The sequence below is a fragment of the Protopterus annectens genome, chromosome 4.part0 (assembly GCF_019279795.1).
Source record: "Protopterus annectens isolate FY-2018-M chromosome 4.part0, PAN1.0, whole genome shotgun sequence".
NCBI lineage: Eukaryota > Metazoa > Chordata > Ceratodontiformes > Protopteridae > Protopterus > Protopterus annectens.
In genome coordinates, this window is record NC_056733.1 from 1876213017 (window position 1) to 1876237895 (window position 24879).

The window sequence follows — 24879 nt, forward strand, 5'->3', positions numbered from 1 at the left end:
AGTACCTTGGAGAGGAGAGGGTTCTGGGGGGGGGGGCAAACAGGTCTATCTCTGGGCTCCCCCATTTGTTTATCAACATGTTGAATGTCTTTGGTTCCTGTTTCCACTCATGTGGGTCCATGAGATTTCTGCTTAGTTCATCTGCCAGTGTATTTAGCTTTCCTGGCAGGAATTGAGCCTGTAGGTGCACTTGGTAGCTCAAGGCTGTGTTCCACAGAGCCATGGCTAGTCTGCAGAGAGGGTATGAGTGGGTTCCCCCCTGCTTGTTTATATACCACACAACAGTGGTGTTGTCTGTCTTTACCATTAATTGTCCTGGAAGAATGTGGTCCTTGAAGGCTGTCAGCACATTCTGTACAGCTAACATTTCATTTTGATTGATATGAAGGTGCATTTGACTTGGGTTCCATTTGCCCTGAATGCACTTCCCTGCCAAGTGAGCCCCCCATGCATAGTCTGATGTGCCTGTTAGGGTTTGGGCGGCAGGGGGTAGAGTGAATGGCAGTCCCTTGTTTTGGTGTCAGGCCTCTGCCCACCAAAGGAACTCTAACTGTAGGCAAGGTATAATAGGAATCATTGCTTCTAGATCCTGAGAATGTTGACACCATAGGCTTTTTAGATATCATTGTAGTTTCCTCATATGCAGTCTTGCATATGGAATTAGGAGAATGCAGGAGGCCATGAACCCCAAGGCTTGCAGTATTTGTCTTGCAGATAGCAGGGTCTTTGTGGCCATTAGTTTGAAGTAAGCTGTCAAATGAACTTGTTTCTCTGGCGTGAGGAAAGCCATCTGGGAAGTTGTGTTCAAGCTTGCTCCCAGGAATACAATTTGTTGGCAGGGTACAAGATGTGATTTATTTTCGTTTATGGTGTAGCCCAGAGAAGTTCGCACCTTTTGTACAAACACCAGATGATTCAAAAGTATGTCCTGGCTTTCTGCCTGAATTAGACAATCGCCCAGGTATGGGAATATTTGAATATTTCTTTGCCTGCAAAATGCAATGACTGGAGCTAGGCACTTTGTGAATATCCTGGGCGCAGTAGGTAAGCCAAAGGGCAGTGCAGAGAACTGATGAATGAAGCCTGCTATGAAGTGTAGGTATCTTCTGCAAGATTCCCTGATTGGGATGTGCTGGGTAGGCTTCCTTTAAATCCAGTGTTGCCAACCAGGCATCCTTGCCTAGCATAGGAAGCAACTGGTAAAGAGTTAGTATCTTGAATTTTGGGATCACCAAAAAGTGTTTAGGATAGAGAGATCCAGGATAGGATGCCAAGAGTTGTCTTTTCTGGGCACTAGGAAAAGTCTTTAGTAGAAACCTTGTCCCCTTTCCTCTTCTGGGACAGTTTGAATAGCCCTTATACTTAAGAGAGAGACAACTTGCTTTTGAGCCTCTGGCCACTTATTTGGGGTTGGTAAAGTGTGGAAGTGGAATCTTTATCCTTGGGAAACTATATTTAAAACCCATTAGTCCTGGGTACTGAGTTACCAGTTTTTTGCCTGCAGAGCAATCTTTCTCCCTAAAGGAGCAGTCAGTTGAGAAGGGCTTGGAAGTTGTAAAGTTAAGTCACTGAGACAGTTTACCATAGGGAGGGAGTCTTACTACTCCCTGCTTTGGAAGTGGGAGCCCCCCACTACTTAGTCCTGTGCGTAGCTTGGGACTGAAGCCTGGGTGTTCTGCTGGTTCTGGGTTTGGACTGAGAAGGCGTGGAAGAGGCAGGAAAGGACCAATTCTTAGAGGGCCAATGCCTACTAAATCTTGGAGGCTGTACTTGCAGCTTGCATAGATTTACCTTTTTCTTCCATCTTTTTAAGTACTTCTTCTGCTTTGTTGCCAAACAGGCAGTCCTGGTTTAAGGGAGCATCCAGCAATTTAGCTTTAACATGATCTGGCAAAGATTGCTCCTTAAGCCAAGCATGCCTTCTAAGTACAGACCTAGTGAAAGCAGCTATGCAAGATGCCTCTAGTGAATCAAAATCACATTGTAAAGTACGTTTTCCAACTTGTTCAGCAGAATGCATTAAATCCTGTAAATCCTTATTTTCAGCAGTCAGGAATCAACATCATTTTCTATTTAAGCAATCCAATAATATGCTGCTGATACTTTAACATATGAAACTGGGAGTTTAAGGCCCTAATGGCCAAGCTTGCAGAAGCGTATACCTTCTTACGCCATCTATCCAGCGCCCTGGAATCTCTGTTAGAGGAGGTAGGATTTTTGGCAGTAGTAGCCTTAATGCCCTTGGGTCCCTGTGAAATGGTCTCAGGATCCGCAGTAGGATTTTTAAAGAGGAACTTGTGAGAGTCAGGAAACCTGTAATATTTATCTGGTTTTCTGGGAGGAGGTGGTAAGGAGTCAGGGGCCAAGCTAGAGTCCGAAAAGGCATCATCACCAATGTCTAGTACAGGGGGGATAGCTAAAGGCCTGTGTTGGGGCAGGAGTAAGAAATCCCTAAGCCTCTTTTTAGAATCAGAGTAATCCTGGCTTTCCCAGCGGAAATGCTCTCTAAGAGTATGCAAGGTTTCACCAAAAGAGAAATCCTCTGCATCAGAATCCTCTTAGGTAGATAAGGGTAAATCCTGGTCATCAGAGGAAACAGAAATGTTAGAATCCTGATCAGAAGAATCATAAGCAAATTCAGTCCTAGGTCTCTTAGAGGGGGAAGGTTGGCTTTCTCTGATTAAAGTAATAAGGTCTTCAGCCATTCTTATCTGTTTTTTAGGCATAGAGGCCTGACCATGCAGTCTGGGCATCAGTTTTCTAGGCATGCCTTGAAGAAGATGGCATTGGTTTAATACGCAAATCAGTAGGCCTAAATACACCCTCAGAAGCCGGTGCCTGCACAGCGGCTCCGGACCCATCCAAGGTATAGACAACAGTAGGTTCCACAGTTGAAGCATCTCGTGGCATACCGGACTCTGAATGGGTCTCAGTAGAGGCCTGCGAATCTGAAGTAGTGGGTATCAGGGGCTGTGAAAGCGAACTGGCGACTAGCTTAGGAGAAGCATCTTCGGCAGCTTTGGACCTAGGTGGCCTGTCTTTGTGTTTTTTCGGAATGTCGGTAGTCGGGTGGCTTACCGAAGCCATATCTGGGTAATTTTACCAAGTACCAAAATATTTAGAAGCAGAAATATACCGATGATGAATAGTTCTTTGTTTAAATAAGGTACAAAACTGACAGCGAGGTACGTCATGGTCAGGGCCAAGGAAAGGAATACAGTACAAATGAAAATCTTTATGAGGTATTTGCTTTCCACAAGAAATACAATTATTGACTTTTACTGACATAGGTTTAGAGCAAGAAAACGTTTCCCCAATGGGGTACTTAGCTTTAGTTGAAGACTTCGGTTCTGAAACTCGAAAACGAAAATTTCAGGAGTCGGCAGACCTGCACTTGCAAACTGGTTCTGCTTCGGGCACCGCAAGGCAAGAAAGACTGATGTAATGGCGTCCGCTGCATGCTTTATACCCCTGACTACCTGACGTCATGGAAGATGAGACAGCAACCGACGCAGGACCCGACTTTGATAATCAGGCCAACTGAGAGCTACTGCAAGCAGATAACCCAAATGTGATGACTGCAACAGTGAAACACGAAGAACATCCTCTATTTCTTGCATTTTCTAAAACCAGAAGATCTTCAACATTAGTGGCATCCTAAATGAATTTGGTCATGAGTTTAACCAAGCTTATCTGCTGCATTATCCAAATCAGTAAGATTTTGTTTTATCCCCCTCCCTCTTCTAGTAACTGGCTTATTACTTCCCAGAACTGCAGAGAACAGCATCCTGATATCAAATATGTATTATTTTATGTATTATTTTAATAAATTAATCTGTTTTCCTTCGTAGACCAGAAAAGTTCAAGGAGTCCAACTGGATAAGATTTGGCCCCTTTTCAGCAAAAGCCTGGGAAGAAAAGTTCCAAAATACACTGAAAATTTAAACAATGAGGAAAATACAACAGTATGTATCAGACAAGAACAAAATACAGCCGTTATTTTAGCACAGTTTTGTGGCAAAAGTAGTTTTGGTGGATGATGGTATGTACTACCTTTATTTTCATGAAGATAATTATGACAGTGTGTACTTCACTATACACTTACATTTTCATCTGATCATGAAAAGGTTTTAATGTCAGAGTTAATAAAATGTAGACTTTTTTCTGCCATACCTGTCAGAACACCAACTTCAATGACTAAACACAAAGCCACACATGAAAAAGCTTTTTTTCATGTTCAATAGACCAGATCTGCTTTGAGTTCTATAAAATTATGGTGTTCATCAGGGCCATGTACAGCTAATCTGGGCTCCACTCTGCTGAAGCTGAGGGTGGGGCTCTATTTTTTGTAGTGTCCTCTAGCACAGGAAAAATATCAGTACTAAAATAAATTCACTGGATTATGAAACTTTTTCATCAGGTTCAGAGTCTTGTTGAAAGTAATACCCTCTGGAGCTGAACCTGATGAAACTAAGAAAGCATCATCCTCCTCTGAAATATGTGGAAGACTTGTAATCCTCCTCTTCTTCCTCAGACTCTTGTATTTCTTTTATTTTTTAGTAAGAACAGAGGATTCTTCAGCTGCTTTAGCGTGAGAGATCAGGGGAACACCTGAACAAAACTGTGTGGAAGTTACCAGAGATCTAGTGGAAGCTGCTAATTTAACACACACTGTTTAGGCTAGTATTTTGCAGTCAATAAAAAGGGTAGCACATATCTTTAAAGGTATCTATCTGGTGAAGGATAATTCCCATTTGTGACAATGCTGGTTCATGTTTGAAAAATAAATAAGTGTCACGGTGCCAGAAAATGGGGCGGGGGCAGGCTGGGGCAATATGGAAAGGGAGAAAAGAGTAGCTGTGCTTAACATTGCTTCTCTCTGGAAGATGTTATGGGACTGTTTCCAGCCTATGGTTGCTGGTAGGGGCCAGAAGTTATACCTCAGGCAAGCAAACTGAATGGGAAGATGACTGGCACTGAAGTGTTGCCAAGTGGTGGATTGTCCTGACAGGTTGCATTAAGGGAATAAGGGTAGGACCCTGTTTTTCACAATTTTCACCAAGACGACAATGATATATACACTGTATTTTATATAGTATATATCATGGACTGAAGCAGGTTAAAAAATAAAAAAGATAGCTGGGTGCACAAGACTCAGGATAAAAAAGTGCCCAATCCTGGTAGGCGTACTGGTACCAGGACTGGAAAAAATTACAGTGTAGAATCCTCAAGACACAAACATTCCTACAATAGGGCTAGGCCAAGACCAGGGGGAGGATGCCCCCCCCCCCCCCGTTGCAAAAGGAAGTAGCAGTCCACAAAAATCACAAAAACAGGCCAAAAAAAACAGCCATAGACATGGCAGAGTGGATTATTGAGGATAAGAAATAATGTATTGTTACTATTATGCAATAAGCCCATAATTTCCAGACAGAAGATTTACAAAACGATTACAAAAAAAATTAGATGAAAGAAAAACACTTCCACAAGAAAAATTGTCAGAAGCTTCAAATAAAAATGTGTGTCCATTAATACAACAGATTTATGAAAAACATTATACAGACCAAGAAACCTTGGGCCATTTGGGAAAATAAGCGACTGAGGAAGTGTGAACATATAAAGAAGAAAATCTAGAAACTTTTGAAAGGTATAAAAAAGAAATACAGAATGGACATGGGAAAAACAGAGAACTGATATAGTGCAATATTTATGCAAATGAGAAAGCCAAATTAATCAATACAAAAAAGGCAGCCCCAAAGATATTCAAAGAGAAATACAGGCAAAGGCATCCAGATATAGAAAATGTCAATAGAAAAAAAAGATCACAAAGAGGGAACATAGAAAAAAGTTATGTGCTTACCATAACATTCCACCTGTGTTGTCCATTTTCATTCTTCCTCAACTGTTGGGTTCAGCTCTGATCTGACTCGAACGTTACTAAAGCTTATGGTAACCAAAAAGCTCTTGAGCTACTCCCTTACCCACAATGCACTAACCCGAACATACCCCAGATCGCTGAATTATAATAGGACATACTGAAAATGTGTGTATTATTTATATAAATACATACACACACATTTGTATGTATATATTATTCCACAGAGAAAATTATATCTTGAGCTCAATGTTAAGGACAGTGGGGTCCTTTAATATCTCGCTCTTCCAGAAATCCATTATGAACAAGGTCGGGGTTAGTGGGTGGGAAGTTGAGGAAGAATGAAAATGGAGAACACAGATGGAATGTTATGGTAAGTAGATAACTTCTTTATTTGACTGCCAATTTTCATTCTATCCTCAACTGTTGGGACAGAGACCCCAGCTACTTAGATTGCCGAGTAGACTCTAAGGATATTCCTGAGCACAGTTGAGCCAAAGGCTGCTCTTCAAAAGTGATAAAGGTATGAGGACTGGCAAAGGTTGCAGGCACACATATGTTGTCCATGGAAGCCCTAGATAGAAACATTGAAGTTGTTGCCATGGAAGTAGCTGAATGGGCTCAAAGGTTTTGGTAAGATTAGACCCAAATTGTAGATGACTGATATGCCATCTGTCAGCCATCTGGCTAAAATTACCTTTGCCACTGTTTTTTCCAATTCAGCTTCTGCAAAGGACACAAATAACTGATCTGTCTTTCAAATTTCTTTTGTTCTACGTAAGTAAAAATGTAATTGTCTGTGAACATCTAATAGATGTAACATACAGTCACCTTTTTCTCAAATTTAGGAAAGAAAACTGGCAAATTAATGGACTGATTGACACTGGATTCTGACACCACTTTAGGAAGGAAGGGTGCATTGGTACTTAATGTGACTCTATCCTTATGAAAGATCAAGTAGGAAGGTTTAGAGGACAATACCTGAAGTTATGAAATTCTTCTAGCAGAGGTAATGGCCACTAGAAAAAAACATTTCCAGGTCAGGAACTTAAGATTACATTTATCTGCTGGTTCAAAGGGAGAATGAATTAAAGCCTGCAGTTCCAAGTTCAAATCCCATGGAGGAGTAGGATTTTTGTACAGGGATCTTAGCAGGAGTTTGCCTCTCAAAAATGCTTTACAAAGTTTAAGAGAGGCCATAGAAGAATTCTCAAATCCAACATAAAAAATAAAGATTGCTGCTAACCGAACTTTAATTGTGGAGGAGCTAACTCCATCATTAAAAACTGAAGCCAAAAATTCAATACACTATGCATAAGAGCAGAGAAGGGGTCAATCTGTTTTTGTTGTGCCCAGTACACAAACCTTTTTAATTTACTTGTGTAAAGTTTTCTTGTAGAAGGTTTATATGAAGATAAAAATATGAGGACAGGGGAAAAGAGCATAGGTTGTCTGGCTATTAACAGAATTGGAGAAACCATACTGTCAGCTCTAGGTTTGAGATATCTGGATGAATCATACTGGTTGGGTTAGATAGGTCTAGAACCAGAACCAGATCCAGAATCCAAGGTTGGTAAAGCAGATGAGGGCATAATAAAGGGGAACTAAATATGTCAAGGCCAGTAAGGTGCAATGAAGATACCTTGCTCTTAACCTGGAAACTTTCTGCAGGAATTTTGGAATTACGGGAATTGGCAGGTAAGCATAAAGCAAACCGGGTGCCAATCAGAGTAGAGCATCCCTCAGTGAGTCCCTCAGAGGAAGGGGATTAAGGCGAAGTAGCTGCTGCATCTGTTTAGGGGAGAAGCAGAAAGATCACAGCAAGGCTGGCCCCAATGACGGAAAATCGTTTCTATCACTTTCATGTTGAGAGTCTGCTTATGAGGTAGTAGAATGGACCTGCTAAATTTGTTTGCTATCACAAAGGACTCCCCCAGAATGTGCATTGCTAAAAGAAAGCGGTTGGATGAGATCACCCACTACCACACACTGAGAGCTTCTCGACACAAAGGGTAAGATGATCTTCTTTCTTGTTTGTTGATGTACCAAACCACTGACATGTTGTCTATTTGAATAGCAACTGTCCCTAAAGGGAAAGCATCCTAGAAGGCCTGCAACACTAATAACAGTGCTCTCATCTTTAGGACACTGATATGCAAATTGGCCTCTTTGGGGGACCAAGAACCTTGGACTTTTTTTTTTTCCAAGAAATGCCTCCCTCACCCAATCTGCAAAGTGTCCTTGGTCACTATGGCCTTGGCTTGAGGTAGAATGTGATCTGACGGAATCCACCACCAGAGGTATCTCTTGCATGCCTGAGTGATTCTTATTTGTGCTGAGGTACTGGTAAAGAATCGACCACAGTGTTGCTAACATCCACTGAAAAATCCTCATATATAATCTTGCTACAGGAACTAAGATTATGGCAGCTGACATTGATCCTAAGGCTTGAAGGATCAAGTGGGCTGAAAACTTGGTACTGCAAATTATTTTCAAGACCTGAAATCTGATAGTCTGTATTCTTGAAAGAGGAAGAGAAGCTGTCACTGATGTCATACTGAAGATTGCTCTTATGAACTCTAAGGTTTGAGCTGGTTGTAACAGAGATTTCTCACAATTTATGGTAGTTCCTAGAGGAGAAAGTACAGTTGTGTACACTTACCATAAATGTAGATGTTCGAGTGTATTCACTGTTACAGTCATCACATTTGGGTTATCTGCTTGCAGTAGCCCTCAGTCGGCCTGATTAACAAAGTCTTGGGTCCTACGTCGGTTGCTCTCTCTTCTTCCGTAACGTCAGGTCATCAGGGGTATAAAACATGCAGCCAACGTCATTACATCAGTTTTCCTTGCCCCAGATGTTAGGTGCCCTCTTAATGGGAAGCAATTAAATCTATAAATATACAAGGTTATACCTCCAACAAAAAAGCAAATACACCAAAAACCTTTTAAGCATTGTAAAGGAGAGAAGAGGTATAGCCAAAAGAAGTCAGGGAGCTGGAGGGAGGGTAACCAGGACTGCAACAGTGAATACACTTGAACATCTACATTTATGGTAAGTGTACACAACTGTACTATGTTCTTCGTGTTTCACTGTTGCAGTCATCAAATTTGGGTAGATTCCCAAAGCGAAGGATGGGAGGAGGAATTTAGATAGCATTAGGACGAGCTATAAGGCCCTGCAAGACTGCAGTGGCAAAGCCAGCTCTGGATTTAGAGAAAATTGGCAAATGGTAATGCTTGGTGAAAGTATGTACAGAACTCCAGGTAGCAGCTTCTAGGATATCCCTGGTAGGTATGCCTGTGAGAAAGGCTGTAGAGGTAGATGCAGCCCTGGTCAAGTGGGGTCTGATCCCCTGTGGGATAGGTTTTCCATAGTGCTTATAGCAGAAATTAATGCAATGGCCTATCCATTTGGAGATGGTTTATTTTGAAATAGCCTTCCCCTCTGTCCCTGCAGCAAATGCCACCAACAGTTGTTCAGATTTCCTTAGAGGTTTAGTCCTGTCCAAGTAAAATCTAAGTTGTCTGTGCACATCTAAGGAGTGCAGTATCCGTTCCCCTTTGTTTTGTGGATTAGGAAAGAAGGTTGGCAAATGAATGACTGATTAAGGGCCACACTGGATACCACCTTTGCATGAAAGAGGGATTAGTCCTGAGGGACACCCTGTCTGCATGAAAGATGATGAAAGGCTCCACTGCCATAAGGGCCTGTAATTCAGATACCCTTCTTGCTGATGTGATTGCTGAAAGGAAAGCTGCTTTCCAAGAAAGGAATTTTAAATAGGCAGTAGCAGCTGGCTCGAAAGGAAGGGGGAGTTTCTCCAATACAAAGTTAAGGTCCCAGGAGGAAGGGTGAGTTTTCTCCAGTACAAAGTTAAGGTCCCAGGCTGGAGTTGGAGCACTCCTGGGTGGTCTTAAATTTCTGGACCCTCTGAGGAACTGCTTGAGCAGTGGATGAGAGAAGAAGGGAGGGTCTGTGTTATAATGAGCTGAAATAGCTGAGGCATGAATTTTTATTGAGGAAAAAGATAGGTTCTTGTGAAGTATCTCAGTTAAGTATTGTAAAATCTGAGGTAAATTGGGCACTGCTGTGCTCATCCCTTGAGATTGGTTCCAGGCACAGAATCTTTTCCATTTTTCAGCATAAGATTTTCTAGTACTAGGCCTCCTTGCCTCTAAAATGATATCCATCAATGGTTTACTGAGGGATGGTAAATGAGAGATTAGGTAATTAGCCAGGCTGCTAGGTTCAGTGTTTGAAGCTGAGGGTGCAGAACCTGGTTCTCCTGCTGAGACAGCAGGGTAGGAGTCCGAGGCAGGTGCCATGGGGCCAACAGTGACACAATGTGCAGGAGGGGGTACCAGTGTTGGCATGGCCAGTCTGGTGTAATCAAAATCATCCTTGGTTTGTCTTGTTTGATCTTTAGTAGTACTTTGGAGGGCAGAGGCAGAGGAGGAAAGGCATAAACAGATTTTTTCCAGCTGGAGGACAGAGCATCAACTTTCCAAGCTTATCTGTGAGGAGTCTTTGTGCAAAATTTTTCCAATTGATCCTTGAGCAAAATTTTTCCAATTGATAATTCTGGGGGGAGGCAAACAGGTCTATATCTGGGATCCCCCATTTGCTTGTCAACATGTTGAAAATCCTTGGTTCCAGTTTCCACTCGTGTGGGTCCATGAGGTTTCTGCTTAGTCCATCTGCCAGTGTATTTAGTTTTCCTGGCAAGAATTCAGCTTGTAGATGCACTTGGTAGCTCAAGGTTGTGTTCCACAATGCCATGGCTAGATTGCAGAAGTGGTAAGAATGTGTACCCCCCCCCCTGCTTGTTTATGTACCACATAACAGTGGTGTTGTCCGTCTTTACAATTAACTGTCCTGGAAGAATGCGGTCCTTGAAGGCTGTCAGAGCATTCTGTACAGCTAACATTTCTTTTTGATTGATGTGCAGGTGCATTTGACTTGGGTTCCATTTGCCCTGAATGCACTTCCCTGCCAGGAGTGCCTTTCATGCATAGACTGATGCGTCTGTTAGGGTTTGGGCGGCAGGGGAGTAGTGTGAATGGTAGTCCCTTGTTATGGTGGCAGGCCTCTGCCCACCAAAGGAACTCTAGGTGTAGGCAAGGTACGATAATCATTGCTTCTAGATCCTGAGAATGTTGACACCATAGGCTTTTTAGATACCATTGTAGTTTCCTCATATGCAGTCTTGCATATGGAATTAGAAGAATGCAGGAGACCAGGAACCCAAAGACTTGTAGTGTTTGCCTTGCAGATAGCAGGCTGTGGCCACTTGATTGAAGAAGGTTGTCAAGTGAATTTGTTTCTCTGGCGTGAGGAAAGCCATCTGGGAAGTTGTATTCAAGCTTGCTCCCAAGAATATAATTTGTTGACAGGGTAACCAGGTGTGATTTCTTTTCGGTTATGGTGTACCCCAGACAGGTTAGCACTCTTTGTACAAAAGTCAGATGATTCAAAAGTATGTCCTGGTTTTCTGCCTGAATTAGACAATCATCCAGGTATGGGTATATTCGAATATTTCTTTGCCTGCAAAATGCAATGACCAGAGCTAGGCACTTTGTGAATACCCTAGGCGCAGCAGATAAGCCAAAGGGCAGTGCAGAGAACTGATGGTGCGTGAAGCCTGCTTTGAAGCACAGATATCTTCTGCAAGATTCCCTGATTGGGATGTGCAGGTATGCTTCCTTTAAATCTAGTGTTGCCAACCAGGCATCTTTGCCTAGCATAGGAAGCAACTGGTGAAGAGTCAGCATCTTGAATTTTGGAATCACCAAAAAGGTGTTTAGAGTAGACAGGTCTAGGATAGAATGCCATGAATTGTCCTTTGTGTACCAGGAAAAGTTTCAAGTAGAAACCTAGCCCCTTTTCTTCTTCAGGTGCCAATTGTATAGTCCCCTATGCTTAAGAGAGAGAGTACTTGCTTTTGGGCCTCTGCCCACTGATTTGAAGGTAGATCCGGCCAACCGCTTGGAGTGGGTAACGTGTGGAAGTGAAATCTGTATCGTTGGGACACAGAATTTAAAACCCATTTGTCCTTAGTAATTAGTCCCCAGTTCTTTGCATGAAGAGCAATCCCCCCCCCCCCCCAAAGGGGCAGTCAGTTGAGAAATGCTTGGAAGTTTTAAAAAGAAGTCATTGAGACAGTTTACCATAGGGGGGAGTTTTATTACTCCCAGATTTGGAAGTGGAGGCCCCCCACTGCTTAGTCCTGTGCATCCCCTGGGACTGAAGCCTGGGTGCACTGCTAGATCTGGGTTTGGACAGAGAAGGTCTGGAAGAGGCAGGAAAGGACCAATTCTTAGAAGGCCAATGCCTACTAAATCTTGGAGGCTGTACTTGTAAAAAATCTTTTAACAGTTTGCATAGATTTAGCTTTTTCCTCCATCTTTTTAAGAACAACTTCTGCCTTGTTGCCAAACAGGTGGTGCTGATTTAAGGGAGCATCCAGTAATTTTGCTTTAACATAATCTGGCAAGGATTGCTCCTTAAGCCAAGCATGCCTTATAAGTACAGACCCAGTTACAGCAGCCCTGCAAGATGCCTCTAGTGAATCAAAACCACACTGCAATGTAGGTTTACCAACTTGTTCAGCAGAATGCATTAAATCCTGTAAATCCTTATTTTCAGCACAATCAGGAATCATCATTTTCTGTTTAAGCAATCCAATAATATGCTGCTACTTTAACATATGAAACTGGCAATTCAAGGCCCCAACGGCCAAAGTTGCAGAAGTGTATACCTTCTTACCCCATCTATCCAGAGCCCTAGAGTCTCTATCAGAGGGGATAGGATTTTTGGCAGTAGTAGCTTTAATGCCCTTGGGTCCCTGTGAAATGGTTTCAGGATCCACAGTAGGATTTTGGAAAGGGAACTTTTGAGAGTCAGGAACCCTGTAATATCTATCAGGTTTTCTGGGAGTAGGAGTCAGCGGCCATGCTAGATTCCGAAAAGGCATTAACAATGTCCAGTACAGGAGGTATAGCTAAAGGCCTGTGCTGGGGCAGGAGTAAGAAATCCCTAAGCCTCTTTTTAGAATCAGAGAAATCCTGACTTTCCCAATGAAAATGCACCCTGAGTATGCAAGGTTTCACCAAAAGAGAAATCCTCTCCGGGGGAAGCAGAGGGAATATAGTCCTCAGCATCAGAATCCTCATAGGTAGATAAGGGTAAATCCTGGTCATGAGAGAAAACAAAAATTTCACAATCTTGGTCAGAAGTATCATAAACAAACTTAGTCCTAGGTCTCTTAGAGGGGGAAGGTTGGCTTCCCCTGATTAAAGTAATAAGGTCTTCAGCCATTCTTATAAGTTATTTTTTAGGCATAGAGACCTGACCATGCGGTCTGGGCATCAGTTTTCTAGGCATGGTTCGAGTTTTAGGCCTTGAAGAAGAAGATGGCGTTGGTTTAATATGCAAGTCAGTAGGCCTGAATACACCCTCAGAAGCCAGTGCCTGCACAGCGGCTCCAGACCCATCCAAGGTAGAGACATCCACACGTTCCATAGTTGAAGCATCTCGCAGCATACCGGACTCTGAATGGGTCTCAGTAGAGGCCTGCAAATCTGAAGTAGTGGCTATCAGGGGCTGCAAAAGTGCCTCACTGAGTATCGGCGAACTGGCAACTGGCTTAGGAGTGTTGTCGGCAGCTTTGGACCTAGGCGGCCTGTTTCTGTCTATCTTTGCGTTTTTTTTTGGAATGTCGGTAGTCGGATGGCTTACCGAAGACGTATCAGGATAATTGAACCGAGCAGCAAAATATTTAGAAGCGCAAATATACCAACGGAGAGTTCCTGGTTTAAATAAGACACAAAACAGACAGCGAGGTACGTCGTGGTCAAGGCCTAGGCAAGGAATACAGTACAAATTAAAATCTTTGAGGTATTTGCTTTCCACAAGAAATGAAATTATTTACTTTTGCTGACATCGGTTTAGAGCAAGAAAAAGTTTCCTCAAGGGGTACTTAACTTTTAGTTGAAGATTTCGGTTCTGAAACTCGAAAATGAAAATTTCAGGAGTTGGCCGACCGGCACTTGCAAACAGTCGTTAACAACTCGCAAAGCTGTAACAGTTTGTTTCGCAATGATAAAGTCAGGCATGTCACACCATGCTGCAGGATCAGCTGTTAGGAAAGATGGGATTATGTTGACAGCAATGAACAGATTCATTGATCATTCTGTTGCGAAGTCAGATAAGGTCATGACCTGGAAACTGGCAACAGCTTTTGCATGGACTCTTCTTAGATTTTCCTTACTGGGTGGCTTTTTCAAGGCTTTAATAATATGCTGTTTCTCTTCGTTCCACACTCTGAGAACAAGGACAGTGCTATGAGATCTTTGTTCAACTACCAAAGGTGACCCTTGAGTTTTCGCAAAGCAACTTGAGCCATGTGGTTGTCTATGGCTGTAAATGACTCCAGTGTCTGCAACAGGCAAAGATCACTGATTGGAGTCCTGCAAGGGTCAGTAGCTGAAAACCATGCCTTAATGTACACTGTCACTGTGAAAGAGGCAGATTCGGCGAAAAGCCTGAATTTCATGTGCAGTTAATATAAACCACTCCTGGAAGGAGTAGATTTTAAGGCAGTATATGCCTTTTGCCATCCATCTGGCACAATGGTATGCACCAGCTGGACTGAAAGCAAATGCTTCACCTATATGGTTCGTCATAGAAGACGACCAGTGAGCTTGAGAAATTCAAGGTAGTCATCATGAGGCTGTGTTTCACACATCAGCTTGTCTCACAGTAGTGCAACAACCTCACCGCTTCTCAGCTAGCCAGCATTTCTCACAGTATAACGGGCATCCATTATCTCCAGTTTCCTTAACCAGTAGTGCGTATGCATTCAAGTCAAGAAGTTTTCAGTATTCTTTAAACCTAAAAACTGCTACTTATTTTCCTGAAGATGGGAAGAACAAGTTAAACACTGCTGTAGAAATAATTTCTAAAATGTGATGTCTGCATGGTAAAAACAAGAGTAGTTTCTCAAATGCTCACTGAATCACAGTGATGGCATCTGTGTGCACACCAGTATTGGCACTGGTAGTATCAAAGCACAAACTGGCTAGCCATCCTAGAACACCCAGCCAGCTATTCAATGTCTGTACCAGTGCCACTGCTTGTCCCATCAGCTCACCAGTGGTAGATGGAAGTTGGGGTATGTCCAGCAGTTTTTCAGTATTTCGACCTGTAACAATTGGCATGTAATCAGCAAATTCTCCATCACCTTGAGGTAACATCTTCCCATCAAAATGTGCTACAAGGGGTGTTGATGGTGGAAACTGCTTCTTTACTTTCTCAGCAATGGACTGTCATGCAGCTTGCCTTGCTCTGAGTATTGAACTTGTGGACATGACCAGATCATTTAAGTCAATGCCAGCTGCTTGCAGCAACGGTGCAACAATATGCATCGCTTGATGAGAAGTTATTCTTGTGCGGTCCAAGCTGGCAACAAAGAGATCATCCACCAGTCGTCGTTTTTTGGATACCGATTCAGATGATCCTGTATCTACTGTGCTCACTTCTTAGGCTGTCTCCCAGTTACTAAATTCTGGTGGTATTTTGACATGTTTGCTGCCGCATCATCTTCATCATCATTTTCATGTTCACTACTGTCTTCTGCCTCTGTCAGCTCTCCAGCTTCTGTTTCTTTCAGATGTTCTTTATCTTTGCGTTTCATTTCTTTCTGTAGTCGTTTTTCCTTTGTCCATTCGTTTTTTAAATTCAATGTTCTCTCCACCAATTATTTTTCTGTCTGTACGCTGATCTTGAAGAAAATCCCAGTCTTCTTGAATCTTTATCAATAATTCTGCATCAGCATGCCCCACATCAAAAAGCTTCAAACATGCATTGCTAAAATCGGTTTCTGAGACTGTGTATCTGACTGGCGCTTCTTATTCTTCCTGATTCTAGAATGCTTCTCATACAGACTTTTGAGTTTTGCCACTGCATTCGGCTTCTGCGTTGTAGGTATGCTAGCTAACTGCCATAACTACAGAACTTCATCAACAGCATTTGAACAACTTGCTGAAAGAGTTAACTTGTTGGTTTTAAGATCATAGAACAGTCTGCGTAAAACATGACTGTTGGTTGGAAACTGATTTGAGCAAGTTCAGATATTATGGGCAGGTAACTGCTGGCCAACAAGCCAAACAAGTAGCAGCTCTGGTTAACTTTCTCACTAAGCTCATGGTTCACCATTAGGGGGACTGGGCTCTATCAATTAACATTAACACTGCCAGCCACACGTGCAGAAACTATATGAACTGATAAATCATCAAAAAGTAATTAAATACAATGTTTCACTCTGCACAGTGTAAACACGAAACAGCATAGAATTCTGAACAATGAAAATAGAATTAAAAAGTGCACAAGGCTTTAAATAAGTAAAGTAGGTTGCAGGAGGTTATGGAAGCTCAAGTAAAACTGACTGAAAATAGATAAATACAACACTGGAATGGAACTAGCGGTACTGGAAACAGTGTGATTTTTTACATGCTGTGAGCTGTCACTTAATGAAGTCAAGACGATTCTAATTTTTTGCATACATAAACAACTCACCAAACCACACATTTTAGAAACCTATGCAAAATGATTAGAGAAAAACAAGTTTTTTGAAACACCCTAGGCCTCTTGGATGACTACTTTCTGGCAACTTTTGTATTTCTAGTACTGCTGCCTTCCTCTGACTGGGTGGAACATCAAGAATTCTGAGAGAAAAAACACTTATCTGGAAAAACCGACAGCTAAGGCTGACCATGTCATTTCGCGAAAAGCAGCAAAGGAGATCTGGGGTATGTTAGGGGATGGTTCATTAGGGGTAAGGGAGCAGCTCAAGAGTTGTTTGGATACCATCAGCTTTAGTAATGGCTGAGTTGGATCAGCCAAGGACAGAATGAAAACTGATAACATCAGATCAGAAGATTAGTAAAGTAGAAGTTAAAAATAGAAGTTGAAGTTATGGAATACCTGCAAAGTGAAGAATTTACTGTAAAAAGTTTAACACGGGTTATATCACAGCATGATGGATCAACGAGTCCCCAAAGTAAGAAGAAACAGGAGAATCAGATGACATCTGAAGAAGAAATATGGACATAGGAAAGAAAGATTTAATATGATGCAATATTTATGCAAAGGAGAAAGCAAAACGAATAAATACAAAAAGAGCAGCACCAAAGATATTTGAAGAGAAATACAAGCAAAGGCATTTGGACATGGAAGATTTTACAATACAAAAAAATAAAACAAAGATGAAAAGTAGAAAAGAAGATTAGTAATGGAGAAGTTAAAGAAATAAAAACTGACGTCATGGATTACCTGTGAAATGGAGGTAGGAAAATAACTATGATAAAATCAAGTGTTACAGGCCCTATCCAATGCAAAGAACACAGCTTCCATGGGACCTGATAGTATCCCAGGATGTATTCTGCACCATCTCCAGCAAGAAGTGGCTTTGCCATTGAGCACCCTATTCAACTACAGCCTAAGTACTGGCTTCATTTCAGCAGAGTAGAGATTTGTCATTGTCATCCCCTTGCAGAAAGGTGGTGCCACTACTGACCATGGAAACTATCGCCCCATTAGCTTGACAAGTCTGATCTGTAAACCATGGAATGTATTATTATGGATCTCATAAACAAGGACATAGGCAATCTCCATCCACTTGACCCCACCCAGTTCAGATTCGTCAAGGGCAGATCTTGTCTGTTGAACCTGGTTGACTTCTTTGAGACTGTCACCAAGGCCCTGGATGAGGGAAAGTCAGAACCATACAGCTTACCTTGACTTAGGCTAAGGCCTTTGACACAATCCCCCACTCTGGCATCATCAAAAACCTAACACAACATGGCGTAAATCCCTATCTCATCAGGTGGGTGGCCAACTGGCTCATCGACAGGACTCAAAGTCAAAACAGACACTTCCACCTCTGATAGCAGACCTATCACCAGTGGAGTTCCCCAGGAATCTGTCCTGGGACCCCTACTGTTTGGTATCTATTTCTCAGAGGTCCAGGCAAAGACAAAAGGCCTGTGGCTAAGTTTGCGGACGACTAAGTGCTGTCACTGACTCCCCAAACGATGTTACCATACTGCAACAAGGTCTCAGAGCAACTTATGACTGGTGCCAAAGTCATGGCCTCAAGTTAAATGCAAAAAAATGTATCATACCATCTGGTAAAAACACGACTCCCTACTGATTACCACATCAATGGCAATCCCCTAAGCATACAACCTGTGGTGAGAGACCTTGGCACTCAGGTTGATAACCTCACATTTGACCATCATGTAGCGGCAGTGGTTAGAAAAGCCTTTTACTTGGTTCATCTCATAAGTAAAGGGATTGCATCCAGAAAAAAGGAGGTTATTGCCTCTCTATACTCCTCCCTCATTAGACCAATAATGGAGTATAAAGCCCTGTTTGGGATGTACCTCTCCAAACATCTGCACCAATTGGAAAGGCCACTGAAATACCTTACAAAGAGAATCCATGGCCTCCAACACCTATCCTATGCAAACAGGCTCAAATCACTATCACTCTACTCTGTATCGTACAGACTGCTCAGGGGTGATCTGTGTCTCGCCCACAAGGCAATCTTAAACCCTGCCCTACTAGAGATGCTCCATATCTGTAGGTCAAACTCCTCACGCACTACCTGCTCAAAAGGCCCGAATCTAATATGCAACATCAGCAAAACCTGCTGGAGAGACAGGTTGGTCTTCCAGAGGCTGCCCCATCCCTGGAATAGACTTTCCATACAAGTCAAACAGAGCACCTCATTGAGCCTCCTCAAGCGCAACCTTGATGAGTGGATGGGAAACCATAAATCTGTCCCAGGGGTTCGACCTGTCTCTCTCACTGAAAGGGGCGACAGGTGCTGATTGATGTTTCTTTTTGGGGATAAACTCTTGGCTAGGTTTGGACTGCCCCAAGACCATTAGCTTAGTAACCTCCTATGATCACAGCAGGACAGAGCAATGGATCCCTAACTAAGGGGAAACATTTAATCAGTTGCCATATGAAGATACTTTGGAGCCTTCCACAGAAAACCAGTACAAATGTTTAGTTGGAGATGCACAGCAAGGGAAGTAACAGGAAACTGGCAACTCTGACGCAGTCAGTGTTGTGGAGTGATAGGCCAGTGAGTTCCCATATAAAAGAGTAACAGATGACACAGGATGAAGCTGAAGAAAATGTGGCATAGGAAGATGCTCTGGAACTTTTTATAAAATGCCTGTAGGAAATGGAGAACAAAGAATGCGCCCTCAGTTTAAAAGAAAATGGTCGAAGAGAAGAGTTGCTTGATTAACAGACATGGACAGACATATTAAAATAAATAAAAGAAATAAACTACAGAAAGTCAATAAAATCCAAAAAGTTAGAAGTCTGACAAAACAAATGCAAAGTAATTAGGACTGTTCATAGAGATTCATGCAATATCACAGAAGTAAAAAGGATATATTAATGTGCTGCTATATTAACAGATAAATTCTTGCCACAAAAATACAGGACAGCAAGGGAAGGGGAGAAATCTAATGCCATCAGGGAAGCATCAAACAGAGAAAACTATAGGGCAACTAAGACAAATGTCACTGTTAAAAGAGTGTAGAAAAGGGAACAGATTAAAAAACTCAAGATAGATATGATAAAAGCAATGCAAAGTTTCAGAACAGATCAGGATCTATTGTGCACTATCGCAAATAAACTAAAAATATCAGCACAGGCAGAAAAACTTAGAAGACATGCAGATAAATATAAAGGAAAAGTACAAAATAAGCAATTTATTGATGACTTAAAAAAGTTTTATAGGGAATTGGGAAACAAGCCAAAATAAATTGAACCACCACCAAAAAAAAAAAAAAACATACATTTTGGAGAAATATCAATAAAGATCCTGTGGAACATAAAGCTGTTAAATGGATAGAAGCAGTAAAAGAAAGCATGTTGTTGCGTCTTTCGGCTTTTCCCGGTTAGGGATCGCCACAGCGGAACTCCGGTCCGCTAATGATTGGCAGTAGATTTTTAGGTGCCAAGTTGCCAGCCCTGATGCACAACCTTCAACGAAGGTACGCCCATTCACGCACATCTCCACGCAGAAGATGCTCTAGCTGAGAATCGAACCGGACAGCATCTTACTGTGAGGCGACAATGCTACCGCAGCACCACCACCGCATAAGAAGTTCAAATATACAGGATATGAAATGGAATGAAGTAACAGCCAGAGAGAGACGGAAACAAAATTAAGAAAAACTCCTACATGGAAAATCCCAGGCCCAGATACAGTACCTAACTGCTGACTAAAAGTATTAATAAATATCTTTACATGAAAATTCAGCCATGAATAAGAACTATTTATATGCCCACCCCAAACAGACATCAGCCTGGTTAACAGGAAAAAATACCCCTACTCAAAAGCGAACCTGCAAGCTATCCTAAAACTATAGACTGATAACTTGCCTTCCGACGACATATAAACTATACACTGGAAATTAAACTCAATCAAGGCAATAGAACAAACGGGTAACAAAAGAAAATCATATGGAACAAAGGATCATTTGTTAAAGTCATAATGGAGAACTGTAAAAAGGGAAAGAATCTAAGTACGGCATGGATACATTACAAAAAAGCATATGAAAGTATCCGACATTCGTGTGTAAAAGAGTGCTTAAAAATATATAAGATACACTACATTGATCAATTACAATACAGCAACCATGAAACAGTGGCAAACCTTTGCAGTTAAGCCATGATAAAGGACAAATTATTATTCCAGGAATAAAAATTTAAAGGGGTATATTCCAGGGTGACTCTGTCATCGCTGCTCTTCTGTCTTGCCCTTAAACCATTAAGATGTCTACTTAACAGAGTAGGTTACGGTTACAATTTGTCTGACAGTAAACAACAAATTGGAAAGACTTTTCTTTTTGTAAATGATTTAAAACTGTACAGTTCATCAGATGAGGAACTGAAAGCATAACTGCAAGTGGTCAAAGCTTTTTCTGATGATACAAGAATGTTAGTTGGTCTTGATAAATTTGCAAAAGCAAACTTTAAAGCAGAAAAGCTGCAGCACCAAGAAAACACCAGTTTGGGACAGGAACATGATATAAAAACTTGAGCAAGAGGGAGTGTATAAATATTTGGGAACCAATGAAGGATCAACAATAAAACATGAACAAATGCGAATAAAACTGACAAAGGAATATTTTAGAAGACTAAAATTAATACTGAAAACAGCGTTGACATCTAAGAACAAAGTCTAAGCTATAAACCAATTATCTTGTCCTAACTTAGTTTTGGAGTGACTGACTGGCCCCAAAAGGCGTTGGATAGATTGGACAAGGATGTTTCATGCTCATCAAATGATTTATAAAAATCAGTGTATACCAAGACTACATATTCCCCCTTCTGAAGGAGGTATGGGCCTCCTCAAAATTGATTACATGTGTAGATCTGCAGTTGTGGGACTGCACACATCTGCTGACCTCACAAGACCCAAACATAGTGAAAGTTTTGAAACCTGAGGAGAATAAGTTTAAGATGATTTCCCTACTTAGTTTAGCAGAAGCATATCGGTGTCAAGCAGGAGTAAAAATCAAACCAAAAGTAGATAAAAATTAGGCAGCAACTGAACGTGCCAAAAAACAAAAATAAAGAACATAAGGTGAAGGATCAGATGAGAAGGCAAGAAATGTGGAAAATGTATAAATATAGCTGCAAGTACAGAAAACTCTTGGAACAACCTAATGTTGATCAGGTTTGAACACAGGATTAAGGAAAGGTGAATGTAAACCAAAAGTCGAAAGGTCAGTATTGACAGCCCAAGACAGTGGACTATGTACACACTGGTTTACAAAGTCTACTGAACATGTGGGAGAAACATATAAATGTAGGCTTTGTAAAACAGAATTTGAAACAATCGCACATCTTGTTGCTGGTTGTGATGTACTAATGGCAGAAGGACTGTATACTGAAAGGCATAACAATGTGGCAAGACTGCTGCATTGGGGATTGTGCAAAAATTATAATACTGAAGTAGCTGAAAAACACTGGAAACATGAGCCACAAAACATTATAGAAAATGAAGTTTATATCACATGGGATATTACAAAAAAGAATTTACAATCATACTTGGACATGTTACTGATGCATTTAACTCCGTATGAATTACAGGAGGGGTCATTACTGGGCACATCGTGGGTGCTGCAAACAGCACTTGTGGCCAACATCAAAGACAAACGATACTAATTTCATGAACTTTAATCATATTTATTTAGTTATTTTATTTAACATTTTTTTACTGGGAAAGTCCGACTTGGAACAAAGCCAATTTTCAGCGGAGGCCCGGGGAGAAACGCTCCAGACGCATGTCTTTGTAACGTGGGAGGAAACCGGAGCACCCAGAGGAAACCCACACGGACACAGGGGAGGACATGCAGACTTCGCACAGAAGGTACCCCAGCCGAGAATCGAACCGGAGGACCTCTTGTTGTGAGGCAACAACATAACTGCTGCACCACTGAGCAGTACATTCCCATCATATTAGAAACCCAAAAGACTTGGAGAAATTAAAAAAAAGTGGGTTGGGGGGTATCTATCTCCTCCCTGCCTAGTTACACAGACTAAAGAGGGGCACTAGGACATAGCATATGGTGAACTATAATGGTTGTGTCAATGATGGGGCACATCAAAGAACTGAAAAATTACCTTTCTAAGGCTTTATCAATGGTATTCTTTGTCAGTTGGCTCTATGGTGTGGAGAGAGAAAGCCCTGACTACATCACAGGTGAAAAAAGTGCAAACAGCAGCTTGGGCTCTTGTAGGAGCTTGGGAGATGGTTGAGAGAAACCATTGCTGACTAACATCCTGTGGGGAAGGAGTTACTCTGACTTGCCACATGGGTAACACCCAGTGGGAGCTCTGTGTGTCCACCCTATGGAGCTTGAGCTTAGGCAGTCCACACCGTAGTGTACAATTCACATAGTAAGCCAATGGAAAGTCAATGTGTGAAGGTACATTTCCTCTCAGAGGCAATTATAACAGAAGTCAGAAAAGCTGCCACAGGCAAGGGGATAGGTCGCCCTTCAGATCCAGCAAGCTGGCCTGCTCTCTATCACCCGAGTTCTTGCTGCAGAGCGGATGAGAAGGTATCCCTGGGCAGGAAAAAATGGGCTGTATAGCTCCTATCTGACCTAGGGATTCCTGTCACCTGCTACCACAGAAAGAATGCATTCAGGTAGAGAAGTCATCAGGCTCAGACCTTTGGAGAGGGCGATGTTAAAAAAAAATGAGTGCCTTGATCAAAGCTCTCAGTACTTAACATGTTACAAGAGCAGACAAAGGTGAATTTAGTAACAAAAATAACCTTTAAAGTTTAAACCTCCATTAGTCTGAGACTCCAAACTCAGGGAAAGTTCCAATTTTTTTAATACTCTTGTTTTTGTTGAGACTCTTCAGAGAAGTTTGGTTTCATTTTCTTGGCTACTTCAGAATGAAGTTTTTGCTTTTTGTGAGACTGACACTGTTCCTTAATTTTGATTTCCATCTCTGACTGCTTAACTTGATATGGTGGTCAAAACTTCTAAAGCTATACAATCTTTAATGCATTTAAACTTCTATCACTAGTATTAGGGTCTATATTATATAGATGGAAAATCAATATGTCAAACACTCACATGAGCGTAAATGCAGAAATTCAAAATCGCTACTGTGGGGGGCTGTGCCCCCCACACCCCCCTCTAAATATATATTCCAACTCCGAGATCGCACTACAGTGAGGAAAGGGCAAATATTCCAATCCTCACTGTACTGCGATCCAAAAAAATAAACATTGACTTCCTGCATTTACACTCAGAGCGTTCGACATTTTGACTTTTCGCCAATCTAAAGTAGACCCTAGTATTAGACTTTAGCTGCCTTTAACATATTGTAAAGCACACACTCACTAAAATGTGTGCAAAATCATGTACTATGTGTTATAGTGTTTACTGTCTTCTGTGAACACATTAATTAAAAGACGGCTAGCTAAAGAGACAGCCTTTACATTCCAGAAATGACACTTGTAGAAATTGTATATGTAAAACAGTGATGCCAGTGTAGGTCAGCCTGCTCCTTACTGTAAAAATAAAGCAGTGTAACAGAGATCACTAAAAGGAATTTCTCAGTGTAAATGTACTGCAGTGTCCCTTGAAGTAAGATCTGATGGTCATCTTATGTGCCCTTGCTACTGCAAAGCCTTCTGATGAAACTCAAAGGAATACAGACTGTATGAAATGCAGATTTTCATTTCAGAACAGTACGCAAACTTACCAAAATGTAAAACAGTCTGAATTTATTCATAGACTTACATGGAAATAGGAATGCTACAGAAAAATACTAAAGTTAACAGCATTGCTTCAATGCAGATAAAGGTAGAGCTTAATGCAAAAATGCATACAGCAACAAAATCAACAGACTGGTGAATTAAAAAAGACACTGTCATACTACTGCTCCTAAATGATTCAACATTTCAGTTTTCAACTACAGAAATAACCACAGACTATGCAAAAATGAAACTTTAGATTAACTGTATTAAAGCAGCACACTTGATGGTAATTTGCAATTTGATCACAGTGACTATTGTTGATGCTACACTCCAACCTCAGATAAAAATGGGAATGTAAGGGGATTAATTGTTGCTGCTGCTCTTTCAGCTTTTCCCGGTTAGGGGTCGCCACAGTGGAACTCTGGTCTGCTAATGATTGGCAGTAGATTTTTACGGTGCCGAGGTGTCAGCTCGACACCCAACCTTCAGCGAAGGCACGCCCATTCTACGCATGTCTTTCGAACGCCACTCGACTGCGGGGAGGACATGCAGACTCCACACAGAAGGCACTCCAGCCGAGAATCGAACAGGAGAACCTCTTCCTGTGAGGCAACAACGCTACCGCTGCACCATCACAGCTTGGAATGTAAGGAGATCAATAATGACCACTTAATGCAAGGTGGG

General features: G+C 41.7%; 1 protein-coding gene across 3 annotated transcripts in view; it reads right to left on the reverse strand.

The window, feature by feature from the left end:
* GEMIN5 (gem nuclear organelle associated protein 5) overlaps window positions 1-24879 on the reverse strand; it is a 1677795-nt gene that overhangs the window by 815413 nt on the left and 837503 nt on the right. The gene's annotated exons all lie outside the window — the stretch shown is intronic.